Raw genomic sequence first — 16,135 nt, 5'->3', positions numbered from 1 at the left:
GAGAATTGCGTCCGTCAATGAACGATAGAGAAAACTGGATTTTTGACCTACCATAAAATCCTTTTCTCAAGTTAATTGGCGGACGCAGTACCCGCCCCTCTATTTTGAGTTGGTGTTACTTTTCTGACACTGCTTTGATACAAAACTGGCATCCTATGCAGGAAGAGAGAGGCTGTACCCTCCGGGCCTGCCCAAAGGCTTAGCCAGAACTTTTTTCTGCCTAGTGTCCTACTCCTGTAGGGGGCAGTATTACCCTACTGATATGAATCATAGAATTGCGTTCGTCAATGAACTTAAAGTGGAGTTCCACCCTTAATTTATACTTCCATCTTCTCGCTCCGGGTCACCTGAAAAACAAATAATCGCAATTTTTTTTTTTCTTACCTTGTAGAGAAAATATACTCACCCTACTTCCTTCTTCCTCCCCTCGGCGGCCACGGCGATTCGTCACTTCCTGGCTTTTGCAATGATTCCTGGGAGCTGAACGTCATCGCTCCCAGGAATCAATGCGCCTGCACCGGCCCCGACGTCCGTTCCGGTGCGTGCGCGTTATTTCCTTCTAAACAGCTTCTGGGCATGCCCAGAAGCTGTGGAGGGATGACGCGCGCGCACCGGAAGTGACGGGGGGGCCAGTGCAGTGCATTGTGGGACCGAAGAAGGAAGAGGATGCAGAAGAGGATCGTGCTGGCTTCAAGCTGCCCACACCTGAGATGGCAGCGCTGGAGAATACTTTTTCAAGGTAAGTATTTCTCCTAAAAGGTATGTGCAACCCGGGACAGATCAAAGGCTAGCCATTGTGGAATGTACTAGCCCTGACTGTCCCGGGGGTATTTTTATTAAAAAAAGTATCCCCTGGGTGGAACTCTGCTTTAAGAGAAGGATTTTACGGTAAGTCAAAAATCCAGTTATTTTTGTAAGAGTTGTATTTTTGGTTAAATACAATTTTTTTTTTTTTTTAAATGGGTTTTAATGTTTTTAAAAAAAAAAAAATCTTTTTTGTTGCATATTTAATTTTTTTACAGTGCAACACATGATACCTGCAATACAGTGTGTTTTTTAGGGTGTATTGAAATGGCATTCACAGTGACCATGTATATTGCACATAACCTCTATTACTACAATACAGTGGTGGGAATTGATCCTCACACATCTTCATGGTTTATGTATTTTATGCTTTGATAGAAATATGGAAGTGCCTGTAAAAATATGGAAGTGCCTGTAAAAACAAGGCCCTCCAGCAGTGAGCTTTCACCACTGACAGGGATTACATTTTCACCCAGTGTTCCTTTACAGTTCACAGGCTCCTGCCATTTTAATGGCCGAGCTAAATGGATGGCACACTTGAGTGCGCCATGCATACAGCATACAGTGCGCATGCGCCGTTGAAGGATCTACACATCTGAATATTGCTTAAACAGTGCACGTTTAGGAATTATTCACTGTATCCTCAGGTAAGCCTTTTTATTGGCTTACTCTGCAAGTACAAGTTAAAAAGTGGAGTTTACTACTGCTTTAATTTGATAAAAGCTTCAAAAATTAGGCAACATTTTTATCTGCATGTTTTAGGCACATTTTTGATGTATTACTATTAAACACTATGTAAATGCCGATTTTGCAGTAAACCTCCTTGATAAAGCAAGAAGCACATTTTGTAAAATAATTAAGATAAAAAAAAACAAAAAAACAAAAAAAAAAACAAATTCCAAGCACTGCCCTAGCTTGTCTGGTAAAGGGTCCAAAAGATGGTGAATGAAATGTCTGGAATTGTGGAAAAAAGTTATGCACCTATATATGAAACAGCGTCTCTTGTATGCACTGGATGGGAATGGAAGACAAAAAATCAATGAGAAATGTCTGTAGTATCCTTTGGAAACAGGCAGCTTTCTCTGGGGTTGGGTAGCCCACACTGAAATAGAAGAGGGGAAGGGGAGAGAGGTGTCAGGCGACCAATATTGTAAAACTGTTTAATGAGGAATTATAAATCGCAGTAAACTGTTTTTTTATATTTACTCTCAGTAAACTGTTTTACACTGTTGGTCACCTCTCTCCCCTTTCCATCTTTTGTAAAAAAAAAGCAGCTAAAGCTTGCTGGTGTGAGTGGGCCAGACCTAAAATATCATTTTACTGTTAGTACACATTCAATTTAGCAAATCTGTGTTTGTTGATTAATTGCAACATAACAAGGTTCAGACAACGGTCTCTTAGAGTTCATATTGGAAGTCCGTTAAATTGACGGAAGACAATTTTTTTTTTTTTTTTAAACTACAGGCAAATACAAAATGTGTGGTGTAACTGCTTTCCATTTGTTCTGGGATGCCACAAGCATGGAATCCAGTTCCCCCTGGGTCAGCAACACGAACTGCTATGGTGAGGGCATCCTGGCTGCCAGCAACATAACAAGCATTTAACACTCTAGGGCATGATGGCACATGGTGTGATTTTTTTTTTTTTTTTGCTTTGGTGTTGACAGGTGATTGTCACCAGCATTCAGGAAAAGACAGAAGTCTTCCTCCTCCAAACTTGCTCCACCTCCTTCCCACTGCTGCCCTGCTGGAGCAAATAGATAGGGCTTTGAATTTTGGTTGTGTGGGGTCCACATGGCTGTGTAATAGTGGGGGGATTTATGCGATGAGAGAGGGCTCTAGGATGAGAGGACTCTGAACGGATGGTGGGTGGTGGACTCTGACAGAATAGCAGTGAGCTAAAGTCTCCTAAGAAGAGAAGTTCGGATTTTTTATTTTTTGTTCATAATCCTATTTACCTAGGTGGATGCAGCATTGGCCATCTGTCTTCCTCCCCCCCAGCTCTAAGACTTAAAGCAGAGTTCCGGGCACAAAAACATTTTTTCAATGAACATACCCCCGGGACAGTCAGGGCTAGTACATTCCACAATGGCTAGGCCTCTGATCTGTCCAGGTTCGCACTTACCTGCAAGAAAAAAAACTCACTTATAAAATTTCTTCTACAGCGTTGCCATCTCTGTTGTGGGCAGCTGAAGCCAGCGCGATCCTCTTCTGCGTCCTCTTCCGCGTCTTCTTCTCCCAGAATGCGCCTTCGCCGCCCCCTCTCGTCACTTCCGGTGCGGCATGCCCAGAAGCTGTTTAGCAGGGAATGCGGCGTCGCACCGGAAGTGACGAGCAGGGCCGGTGCCGTCGCATTGATTCCTGGGAGCGATGACGTTCAGCTCCCAGGAATCATTGCAAACCGGAAGTGACGGCGCGGGCCGTGGCCAGAGGGAGGAAGTGGAAAATAGGGGAGTATTTCTTTCTATAATTACAAGGTAAGTTAAAAAAAAAAATAATCCTAACTATCCAATTCCTTTTCAGGTGAAGAAGAGCAAGCGGATGGCCACAAAATCAATTAGGTCGATTTTGTGCCCGGAACTCCGCTTTAAAACCGAGCGATCAAAGACCGCTGTTCGCTCGGTTTTTAGAGCTCGTGAGCAGAGAGCTGGTGACCGTTAGGTGATTTGACACTGACAACTTTTGGGGACATGCTCCCTGGGTGTCCCCACTATAAACCCTACCCCACTTGCAGTCTCTAGTTTGTTGCTAGTGTTCGAAGATTATGGACCTTTTCTTCCTTATTGAGAAATCACTCTCCGGCAATTAGTTTGTTTTGCAGAGTACGGAGTATCGAAATTTGTCAGAGTTTAATGGGTGCACACAATTTTAGACTTCACACTTGGAGTATCTATTTGGCACAACCTAAGCTTCTATTTTACTTAAAAATTGGGTAATATGTTGCGTTTATTTACCTTAAACTTAACTTTAGTATGCATTTTACTAAAATTTTGCATTTCATGAACGTTGTACTAATATCGTATGACCTAAAATATTGAAACTACCGCTATTTTAGTAAATGTGTGCGAAAACTTTTAATTTCCCTGGCAGAAACAGTGTTAAACCCATCAGGGACATCTCCTTTGATGTTTTCTCCTGCAAAGTGTTTGTTTTAGTTTGTCGTGTGTCTCTGCCCTAGTGGCCCTTTCCTGTAAGGAGTAGGGATGCACCGAATGTTCGGCGGCCGAACATTATTCGGCCGAAAATAGAAAAAATAGCACTTTCGGTGTTCGGCCGAATAAGTCAAAAGGCCGAATAATTTTGTGCCAAATAATAGGGCTGAACGATAGTCGATATGATATCGACTATCGTTCTGTGGCCGTAGGCGATATTCATATCGCCGAGGTCACGATATTTACAGGGGGAAGGGACTCGGAGGAGGACAGGAGGACTCACAGACTTCCGTGAAGCCGGGACACTTCAGCGGTGAGCATACATTACATTACTCACTCGTGCACTGCAGCCCGCCCCACACATTCAGTGAGTCTTACCCTCCTCCCTAGTTTTTTCAATGGCACATTCAGGAAGCCAATCACGCCGTGATTAGCTGCACAGCGAACCAATCACGCGTGCCTGCACACCTGATTGGTTCCGCTGTGCCGCTACTCACGGCGTGATTGGCTTCCTGAATGTGCCATTGAAAAAACTAGGGAGGAGAGTAAGACTCACTGAATGTGTGGTGTGGGCTGCAGTGCACGAGTGAGTAATGTATGTATGCGGCTGTGCTCCTTTCCAGGCTACTACTAGTCCACCTCCAGCCTCCTACGACCACCACTATGAGAGACTGTATAATCTGATCGAGTCCACACTGACACTGACTGACTGTCACTGAGTAATTGATGTTACCACATTAACTCTGACCTGCCCAGTGCCCTGTATCTGCAATTAAAATTTACAAGGCTGCCTGCATGCTTCCTGATTTCCATTCCCAGCATCCTTCCCAATCCCTACAGTGTCACTAAGATTAACCCTATGGTACAAGGCTGCAGTGTGCACTGAATCCCATTCCCTACAGTAACATTTAGGGAGAGAGAGAGACATGAGAGGACGAGAGAGAGGACAAGAGAGCGAGAGAGAGACAAGAGGGAGAGAGTGAGAGGACAAGAGAGAGAGACACGAGAGGACAAAAGAGAGGACAAAAAATTGGCAAAATAAATGGAAAAAATGTGAAACACCGCGTTCGGTATTCGGCCTTCGGCCAAACCTTTTATTATTATTCGGCTTCGTCCAAGAATTTCATTTCGGTGCATCCCTAGTAAGGAGCCATTCACATCTTTTACAAAGACAAGCTAGGCTTACGCCAAAGTACGTCCGTCTTTCCTAAGGCAGTAACCGTCATCCACCTCAATGAATAAAGTGTACTTCCATCTTTGTGCCTTACTCCATAACACTGAAAATATTTTGGTCTTTACTGTCTGTGTCATTACTATCTAGAAAACGGACTCCCTATTCGTCCTAACCTCAGGACCTCGCAAGGTCCATCCTTCGTCCGAACCTCAGGACCTCGCAAGGTCCATCCTTCGTCCGAACCTCAGGACCTCGCAAGGTCCATCCTTCGTCCGAACCTCAGGACCTCGCAAGGTCCATCCTTCGTCCGAACCTCAGGACCTCGCAAGGTCCATCCTTCGTCCGAACCTCAGGACCTCGCAAGGTCCATCCTTCGTCCGAACCTCAGGACCTCGCAAGGTCCATCCTTCGTCCTAACCTCAGGACCTCGCAAGGTCCATCCTTCGTCCTAACCTCAGGACCTCGCAAGGTCCATCCTTCGTCCTAACCTCAGGACCTCGCAAGGTCCATCCTTCGTCCGAACCTCAGGACCTCGCAAGGTCCATCCTTCGTCCGAACCTCAGGACCTCGCAAGGTCCATCCTTCGTCCGAACCTCAGGACCTCGCAAGGTCCATCCTTCGTCCGAACCTCAGGACCTCGCAAGGTCCATCCTTCGTCCGAACCTCAGGACCTCGCAAGGTCCATCCTTCGTCCGAACCTCAGGACCTCGCAAGGTCCATCCTTCGTCCGAACCTCAGGACCTCGCAAGGTCCATCCTTCGTCCGAACCTCAGGACCTCGCAAGGTCCATCCTTCGTCCGAACCTCAGGACCTCGCAAGGTCCATCCTTCGTCCGAACCTCCAGGACCTCGCAAGGTCCATCCTTCGTCCGAACCTCCAGGACCTCGCAAGGTCCATCCTTCGTCCGAACCTCCAGGACCTCGCAAGGTCCATCCTTCGTCCGAACCTCAGGACCTCGCAAGGTCCATCCTTCGTCCGAACCTCAGGACCTCGCAAGGTCCATCCTTCGTCCGAACCTCAGGACCTCGCAAGGTCCATCCTTCGTCCGAACCTCAGGACCTCGCAAGGTCCATCCTTCGTCCGAACCTCAGGACCTCGCAAGGTCCATCCTTCGTCCGAACCTCAGGACCTCGCAAGGTCCATCCTTCGTCCGAACCTCCAGGACCTCGCAAGGTCCATCCTTCGTCCGAACCTCCAGGACCTCGCAAGGTCCATCCTTCGTCCGAACCTCAGGACCTCGCAAGGTCCATCCTTCGTCCGAACCTCCAGGACCTCGCAAGGTCCATCCTTCGTCCGAACCTCCAGGACCTCGCAAGGTCCATCCTTCGTCCGAACCTCAGGACCTCGCAAGGTCCATCCTTCGTCCGAACCTCAGGACCTCGCAAGGTCCATCCTTCGTCCGAACCTCAGGACCTCGTAAGGTCCATCCTTCGTCCGAACCTCAGGACCTCGCAAGGTCCATCCTTCGTCCGAACCTCAGGACCTCGCAAGGTCCATCCTTCATTAAAATGGACTATTGCTGGATAGAAAAGACAACTTCTCTCAGGAGCTTACTCTTTCTAAACGTAAAGCTCCTACAGCACTCCTACATGTTCACTCCACCAGAGTAGAGTGTTGGGTGTTTCCTAGACTTGTAGACTTCAAGCCTCTGTTGCCTAGCTTTGTTAGGCTGCCACCTGCTCCCTGCTCCTTTGTTCACACCTTTTTAAAGGTTTACCAGGTAGATGTCCAGTCTTCTGCAGATGCAGCTTTCAGCCACTATGTTCTTGTGGCAGCACTCTGTTGGGTCTGTTCACCCCTGTCGTTAGACCTGCTGGCATAATTTTCCCTGCCTTGTTGTTGCCCACCCTTCTCGTTCATTGCTCAGGCTCATCCCAGGGTTCCCCCACCCCTGCTGTCTGCTCAAAAAATGTGATTGAAAGCAGCTGCCCCTCTGTGAGCATAGAGAGAAGAGAGCTGCAGCGGATGGGCACCATTCTGTATTGAGTGAGGACTAGGACAAGTATACGGGGGGGGGGGGGGGGGTTGTGCGATACAAACACTGGGAAATTATTTTATTTTTGCCTTTTTTAATGCAGGTAATACGTTAAGGATAAAAAAAAATCAGTTTTAGAACCACTTTAAATTACATTATTTGAAGTCCAGTACAGGACAAAGGACAGTCTCCCTTGTATGGTGCGCCCAGGGACATGTCCTCGAAAGCTTTGCTAGTGTATAGTTACCTGAAGATGCGATTCTATAATCCAGGGTCTTTACATTTCCTTTCCTTTTTAGACTGGAGTAACTCAAGATTGTACTGAAGAAAGGTGGAGAAATTCTGTTTAGTGGCTTTTCATTGACGTAGTTATACAGCTTTAACTTTTTTTTTTACTTTAAGGCATTTCTTTCTTTGGAGTAAAAAATGTTAACGCATTAGTATCCCCCTCACCCTTTTACTTACCTGAGCCCTCATTCAGTCCACTGCTGTGTCTGTCTGATGCTCCTCGCTCCCCTCGCTCCTGTCTTCCCTCGCTCCTGTCTCCCCTCTCTCCCCTCTCTCCCCTCTCTCCCCTCTCTCACCTCTCTCACCTCTCTCACCTCTCTCACCTCTCTCACCTCTCTCACCTCTCTCACCTCTCTCACCTCTCTCCCCTCTCTCCCCTCTCTCCCCTCTCTCACCTCTCTCACCTCTCTCACCTCTCTCACCTCTCTCACCTCTCTCACCTCTCTCACCTCTCTCACCTCTCTCACCTCTCGCTCCCCTCGCCCCTCTCGCTCCCCTCGCTCCCCTCGCCCCTCTCGCTCCCCTCGCCCCTCTCCTCTCTCCCCTTTCTCCTGGTCTCTCGAGCTTTGCTGTGGCAGCGGAAGTCCTAGGCTCCTGCTGCTGTCAATCATTGCTATTGACGAGACAGACAGGCTCTGGAGCAAGCCTGCATGAGTGCCCCTATAGAAATCGGCTTTCTATAGGACGCTAGCTGGAAAGGAGGAGCCAAGAGCTTCAGCGGAGGTCCTGAGAAGAGGAAGTTCAGGGCTACTGTGTGCATTTTTCCTATTTTTTTTTTTTTTTTTTCAAAGAGCATTTACAATACTTTAGTATTCGTTGACTGGAATGAGGGTTAGAAACTAAATACACCTACACATCAGCATATTCTAAAAAAGTGTTTGCTAGTTTTTTGAATGCTTCGTTTGGAATGATGGATTCAATTAATGAGAACTGGTCCCTTGTCATAACCATATTGTACGAACAAGTCTGTTTAGTTTTTTTTTTTTTTTTTTTTAATCCGAAAAAAAAAATAACTTTTATTGTTTACATACAGCCCAAAACAACATATCCAACCACATATACTGTGTATTATACAAAAATATCAGATTTGTGCAGACTGTGACCACAAAATGTAGGCATCAAAAAGCAAACAACCCAAATACAATGCAGCTTTAATAAAGAGAATACTTGACTTTGTCAAGGCTATTCCCATACTGAATTCAAATTGACTAATCCGCCTGCATTAAAGCCAAGAATCCTCCTGTCCATGGTCCAATCTGCCGGAGCAAGCCCTGGTTCACCTAACCAGGAGTCCCAGAGTTTTTCATACTTGCGCAGACACCTCCTATGCTGGTAAATGAGGCTTTCCATTCAAATAGCGTTTCCCACAACAGCCATCCACTTCTTATGTATCATCTTTTTATGAACTAGAAATAAGGTCCTAGTAATAGCTTCTCTAGTATGATTCTCCAATTCAAACTCGTCTAGTAGGTTAAGCAAACAAGATTTGGGGTCCAAAGAAAGCGACACTTGAAATACCCTGTTTAGGGTGTCCTCCACCCCCTCCAATAGAAATGCAATTTAGAGCACCTCCAGAATTGGTGGATTACATCACCATAATCCCATCTACACCTAGTGCACATTGGTGTAGATCGTAATTCCCATATTGTGTAATCTGTGGGGGGTATAGTACACTTTTTAAAGAATATAGAGTTGACAGTCTTTAAGATACATTCAAGGAGCAAGTAACTTGGTCACAGATTGTAGAGCTTCCTCCCATTGATCCCCATCTAGCTGCCCAATGTCGTCTTCCCACTTGGTCCGCACTCGTAGGGGATGTTTTTTCAAACACGGATGAAGTAGCATAATGTATTCCTTGGATATGAAACCATTTGAGGTCTCTGCCTCCCTAACCAAAGTAAATAAAGTTACTGGAGTCATGGACCATTCCGAGGTTTTACCCTGAGCCACTATGACATCCTGTAATTGCATATAGTAGAAGTGCATAAGGGACGGCAGGCCATTTGCCTCCTGTAATGCATCAAATGGGAGCATAACTCCATTGTGAAAGATTTGCCTCAAATACACAACTCCATATCTCCTTCCATATTGCACCATGCTGTAGTTTGGTTAACTCAAGATAGCTATTGTTTGACCAAATGGGACTAAACTCTGTAATACCAGTCACTCCTTGAAGGTACTTGACTGTATTCCATAATTTCTTATGAGATTGTATGTTGAAAAAATGTTATGTGGCTTTCCAAAAGCCTGCGCTTTGAGGGCCTTCGAAATAGAGTTCCCTCTCAAAGTGTATAGCATTACATTCACAGAGGAACTACTACCCGTATCCCCGTGTGCATGCATAGTGCTAATCAGATGTTGCAGTTGTGAAGCCAGGTAGTATAACCAGGGATTCTGCAACACAAGACCACTGTCAACTTCGGGACGTTGCAGATGTTCTAGTTTTATTCTGGGTGGGGAAGGGGGGGGGGGGTGTTGTACGAAATATGGTATTGACCATCCTATAAGTCTTTAACCACTTCCTGCAAACCGACTGTTGTACGGGGGTGATGCCTGCAGCTAGAGGCATCACCCCGGTACCGCTTTTCTTTTTTTTTTTTTAGAGCCGGCGTTTAGCTTTCTGGTGATAACCGATGTGGCTCAGCAGCCGCTCGCCCATCATCACAGGGAGCGGGAGGGGACTTCCTAGCTGTAAAAAAAAAAATGGGGAATAACCTTTTTTTTTTTTTTTTTTTAATCGCAAACGTAAATTGCACCCGCAAATGTAAACAGCTTTTAAATCACACATGTGAGGTATTGCCGCGATCGGCATATTTAACGGTTAAAACAATTTTGAATGGAGATTTTTAGGTACCATAGTAACGATAAAACTCTCAAGTGGCCAATGGGCCAACATAAAGAATGTCAAGTCGCCGCCACCATCCCTTCCCTCAATGTGATTTACCCCACAGTAGGCATAATCTAGAGAAACAAGGCATCATTTCAAAAAATGGCTAAAGGAAAAGGGAGCCCATAGCTATTGCAAATACAAAATAAGCATCTCTCCCACCTGCATAATCCTATCCATAATTGGTGGTGCAAGACCTGAGGTGCTCAACCAGGCCTGCCAGATAGAAACTTTTTGGTAATGTTCCGGTGTTGGTATGTCAACTGCTCCTTCATGAGTATGCAGTTAACCTGCTCTATCCACTGCTTTCTAGTTGGCACATGCGAGGAAAGGCAGAATTTGGCAACCAATTTCCAGGCAATATATAAAAGTCTCATGGCTGCAATTTCAGAGGGGGGAGTGTACGTTTCTTCATCTATTGCACCTAGAATACAAATTATAGGGTCCAACGGCACCCTTACCATATACACGTTGGATATAGTTTGTTACTTCCCTCCTGTAACAATGCAGTTTGGGACACTGCAAATTAGATGGAGCCCTCATCAATGCAGTACTTGGGCTACAGAGAAGAATCCCTTCTGCCCCAACGGTGCAGCTGAATGGTGGTGCGATATACCCTATGTAGTAAAAACAGATGAGCCAATTTGTGTGACTGGGAAACAGCGATAGCTGGAGCAGACTGCAAACACCGTTCCCACGTTTCCTTGTCTATTACCCCGAGCGTTTCTTTGTCTATTACCCCGAGTTTTGTATAATTAGCAACAGGGTAGAGGGTAGATATAGGGCTTCATACCGTTTCTGTTAGAACTATATGCAATTCCCTTTACCAAGGAGTGGGATGACAATGCCAAAGTGGTTGTACGCCTCTGGGCTTGTAAAGCATGTGCCTGTGTGCGAGGACCCTCTATTGGACCTCGCCATCATCGCAAGCATATGGCCTGTGTTTTCACCCTTTTCGAAGAATTTTTGTTGGAGGAAAAACCGCTTGTTTTCAGCTTTTGATATGACATGTTTGGCTACCCATTGATTCTCTACCCAGGATCTTCCATTAGATTCGGGGGGGGGGGGGGGGGGCTTGCCACATATGCTGATTCTGCCCTCTGGACCTCCTGCATCACTGCCTGTTCCCAGGACTGTCTTAATAAATTGGCCCCGTAAAAAAAAAACTTTAAACATGTCCCAAAAGATCCCAGGGGTGACACAGTGCTGATTAATGTTAATAAAGGTGGTCAATGAGTCGGGAATAGGATCAGGATTAGGAAACAAAGATAACCAGAAGGGATTGTGTTTCCAGTATGACCCCTTAGAAAAGTCGTGCAGATTTGAAGACACAAGGGTACGTGATCCAAAACAGATCTCACCCCATACTTTGAGGAAGCAATTAAGGGAAGCATTGCATTGTTGCCCAGACCCAAATCAATTCTGGATAATCCCCCATATGACTTTGAGTAACATGAAAAGTTATTTACCTGCAGATTGTGTATCTGCCATGCATCCAGCAGTCCCAGCTCTGCCAGAAGTCTAGCAAAGGGAGTTGGACCCTCCTTTGTAGTTAAGTAGCCAGTCTGGAAAACTTGTCCAGACCTGCATCCAGGTAATTGTAAAAATCCCCAACCACCAGAGCAGGAAGATTGGGATGATGAGTCAGGAAACTTGCTAGGATTTCATTGACCTCAGCGGAGAAGGGAGGCGGGATATAAATATTGGCTAGTATACAATCAAGGCAATCCAAATTACATTGCAAAAAATTATAAAGCCCATGTGGATCTATAACAAACAGAACAGGAAAACCTAACCTGTGGGCGCACCAATTTGCTAACTCCTCTAGAATGAGGTGTACACCGAGTGAAATTGTGTTCCAAATACACATGTGGAGAACAGGGAAGCCTGGCCTGCCGACAGGTGAGTTTCCTGTTGGCACACCAGTGAGGAACCCGATTTTTAAACCACATTTGACACTCTGCCACCTAGGCCCTGAATATTCCAACTGGTAATCACATGGGACTTGACATGAGCCACAAGTGTAGAAAAAATTAGATGTAACTCGCGACCACCATGTACACTCCATCCAGGAGTATCAAGATCAGGGATACAGGTGAGCTACTCAAAAGCCTACAGTAGGGTAATCCTAGATATTCTATAATGAGTGGGCGATCAGGGACCAGACAATTTATATAGAGAACAAACTGAGAGACCAACATGGTCCAACGTTTGCTGAAATTGGTAGAAACTGTCCAAGAGGGACTAACAGTTGGGGAGCTAGAAATTCTGGCTTGTTTGGATGGGCCAGTAAGTCAGATGTCCTGGGCCTAAACAGTAGGCAGAAAAATTAAACACGGACTTGCTTTTGGCTGTCCTCCACCTGACCAGAATAGCTGTGGGTAAACTAACGCAGTTTGATGCCAGTAAGTAAGGTATTGCTGACCGTTTTCAGGTGACCTGTCTACACTTGGTCAAATCCTTCTGCAAGGACTGTTCTTCTCGGTCTGACCACTGCATGGCCAGTGAGGGCTTTTCAAAGAAATGAACTTCATCTTTGGCAACCACGGGTAATCTTGCCGGGTACAGCATAGCGTATTGTAATTCCAGAGAACGAAGATGCTTTTTCACCTCTATAGATTGGCCTCTGTTTTTGCACCTCTGCCGAAAAAGCTAGAAAGCGAAATCCTAGAGTTATCAATAACCAAGGCACCCCCCTTCATTCTTGCTCTAGAAAGGATATCTCGATCTTGATAGTTCAGCAATTTAAACAGGAATGGTCTTGGAGGGTTTCCCGGAGGTAATGACCTAGAAGGGGCCTCTGTGAGCATGTTCCACTGCAAACACCGGTGAAAAGGAGTCCTTTCCAAACATGGTCAACAGCCATTGTTCTCTGAAATGCATTGGATTTTTTCCTTCTGTCTTTTCAGGAATACCTATGGCCCTTATATTGTTTCTGCGTAGCCTATTTTCTAGATCTAGTCGGGCAGAATGTTTAGCCACCAGCATTTAACGTTCATCCCCCCTGCATAGGTTCCCATTCATCCTCCAGTGGGCCCAGGCGCCCCTCTAATGCTGTAGTGTGGTCCCACAGCTTCTGCACATCTTGACTCCTAAAGGTGATCCCCATTTTCACTCCTTTAATCTGATGCTAGAGCTTAGATGGTGGAGTTACATGAGGTGACCGCATTTAAAAATATCCCTCAGAGTGGGCTCAGGGCCTGCAGCATCTAGGGCCTGTGCAGTATGGGTGGTTAGGGTTGGAGGAAAAGTACTCACTGTGTCCCACTCAGACAGCAGGGCCGCAGGATCTTCCAGCAGGATTGTATCATCAGCTTCAGACTAATAGCCACTACCAGGGTCCTCCAACGCCCTGGGAGGCTTCACCACAGACTCCTAAGCCAGAGTTTTAGCAAACAGCTTCTGGGCCGCCTCCTTATACTTTTCCTTCGTCATCCATTGTGGCTGTCTGCCATCTTGGTCTGCATGGTCCGGGGCTGAGCGGGAGTTGGCTCCGCGTTTTAATTGGACCTCTCCGCGGGGGGGCGTTGAAGGTATGTACGGGGAGCCAGGCGATCCAGGAGGCACTGGGGTGATGTGTGACCCCAATAAGCAGGGAGTATACTCGACTCTTCAGGATAATTGTGTGGATACACGGCAGAGCGAGCGAGTCCCGTGTCCGGCTACATCCACTGCCAAGCCACGCCCCCATCTCAATGCATTCTATGCATTAATATAAAATGCCTTCTGTTTGTAGCAGCCTGCCTACAGCACCCCTAATACTTACCTGTACCCCCCTCTGTCCAGGGATGTCCACGAGCCCCTCGGCCGTCCTGGGACTCTCCCTCCTGATTGGCTGAGATACAGGCGCAGCGCCATTGGCTCCCGCTGCTGTCATTGAGCCAATCAGGAGAGAAAGGGGCAGGGTCGAATGGCAGCTCAGTGTCTGGACACATGGAGCTGCAGCTCGGCGCGGGTCAGGCCAGGAGCAGGAACAAGGGACCTGAAAAAGAGGAGGATCGGGGCTGCTCTGTGCAGAACCAACTGCACAGAGGAGGAAAGTATAACATGTTCTAGTTTAAAAAAAAACAAAAAACTTTACAATCACTTTATGCAGCAAATTACTCCCGTGCCGTAACATTTCCCCACCACCTTTGGAATGTGGTATTGACCTGAACACTCACTCAGGTTGAATTGGATGGGCTGGGGTCTTTGACCTTACCAACTATTTACGGTGTATCGTTCACAGATGGTATGAGGTCCTTCTCCTGAAATGCGGTCCTAGCTTTGTGCCAGACATGTGTACTGTTGGAGTGTTCAAACTGTTCTATCATTAAATTATTATTATTGATTTTTTTTTTCCCCTGGCAAACCTCCCATGCATGCAGTCATTCTGATTATTGCCGTATGCACTTTGACACTAACTGTTGCAAGTTACCTGCAGATCCCTCAATGAAATTTTGGGGTTCTTGGAGACTTTTTAACATAAAAGAGCCCTAGGGTTGAATTTGCTGGGTCGACCACTCCTGGACAACACCATTTTTAGATTATTAGTCTTACAGTGGAATGATTATAAAAATTTGCAATCTTTTTAAACCCCCTACCAGACTTGGAGGCATTCATAACCTCCTTTCAAAAGGACTTTGGGGAGCACTTTTGATCATGGCATGTTGACACTGCACGTGTCAATAGCAAAGAACACCAGGCTTAAAGATGTAAAAAATATTAGCATGGGTTCCACTTGCATACTACCAAGGGGGTTCTAATCATTGGCACTTAGAACACAATTCTTGAGAACACAATTTTAATCTTTTCCACATGACAAATCTGTCTTGTTAATTTAGATTATAAGCATCAAGAAAGGTGACATACTTGGAACAAATTAAATGTTTTTTTTTTTTTTGTATGCACCTTTTGAATAAAAATCAAATGTTTGTCTTTTCACATATGTTGAAAAATTCTACCGTTTCCATGGGATGCACTTAATTTACACACACCATACTGTTTCATTGTACCATCTTCAATCTTCAGTGTACAGTCAGATCTTCGTGGACAACCCTGAGCACAGCACTATGGGCTGTGGAGAGATGGAAGCATTTGGAGATTCTCTCTTATCCCCAGTTTTTGCTTAAGTTTAATTTGTTTGGACCAAGCTGGTCCAAGCAAAGTAAGACATGCAAGTGGCTCTCTGCTTTGTATGGACTGTACAGTAGCCTCGGCATATAGTGTTCAGTTCTATGCTCCGTCGGTGCTGCAATAAGTGTTGCAGATCTTTCCCCTTCCACATCCAGAACAAAATTAAATCTGACTGAGTGCTGCTTAGTGCTACTACACTGGTTAATCTCAGGCAAATGTAGTAGTTATTAGCCTGTGCTGTTGCTGCAATAAGTGTTACAGATCCTGCCTGCATTGTTCAGAGGGTAGGGCTGTGTAGACCCTCTGTCTGCGCCACCTATCTCCTCTGTGGATTGTCAGAACACTCTTGTCCAGCATTTTTGGTTAACAGTGGGAGGAACTTTCTGGCAACCCTGATTAGGAGCCACAGTACCGATTTTTATTGGGGTCAAGTGCTATTTGCACTGGGTGAATTTTAATGTCCCAATTAACTTATGGTGAGAGGACTAAAAAAAATCTCAGAGCCAACGCAAATTTCTTTTAAATTGTATACCCAATAACTGTGTGAAGCAATTTTCCCTAAAAGTTACTAAATGTTGACTCAGAATGTGCATATACACAACAATGCTCATAAAGTATATAGTATAAATGTGCATTAAATATATGAAAAAATAAAAAGCATGAAAACAATCCTGTATATCATCCAATTTGGTTGTAGGGGTCAAGAAAAAATAAACAGCCACCACAGTTTTTCATTTTACT

General features: G+C 45.6%; 1 protein-coding gene across 2 annotated transcripts in view; it reads left to right on the top strand.

Annotated features, from left to right (window-relative positions):
• The window catches only part of DOT1L (DOT1 like histone lysine methyltransferase), a 352,682-nt gene that overhangs the window by 153,909 nt on the left and 182,638 nt on the right, over nucleotides 1–16,135 (top strand). The window lies entirely within an intron of this gene.

This window comes from Pelophylax lessonae, assembly GCF_965119305.1.
Source record: "Pelophylax lessonae genome assembly, chromosome: 1".
In the NCBI taxonomy this organism is placed as follows: Eukaryota; Metazoa; Chordata; class Amphibia; order Anura; family Ranidae; genus Pelophylax; species Pelophylax lessonae.
This window is presented reverse-complemented; position numbering and strand designations above follow the sequence as displayed.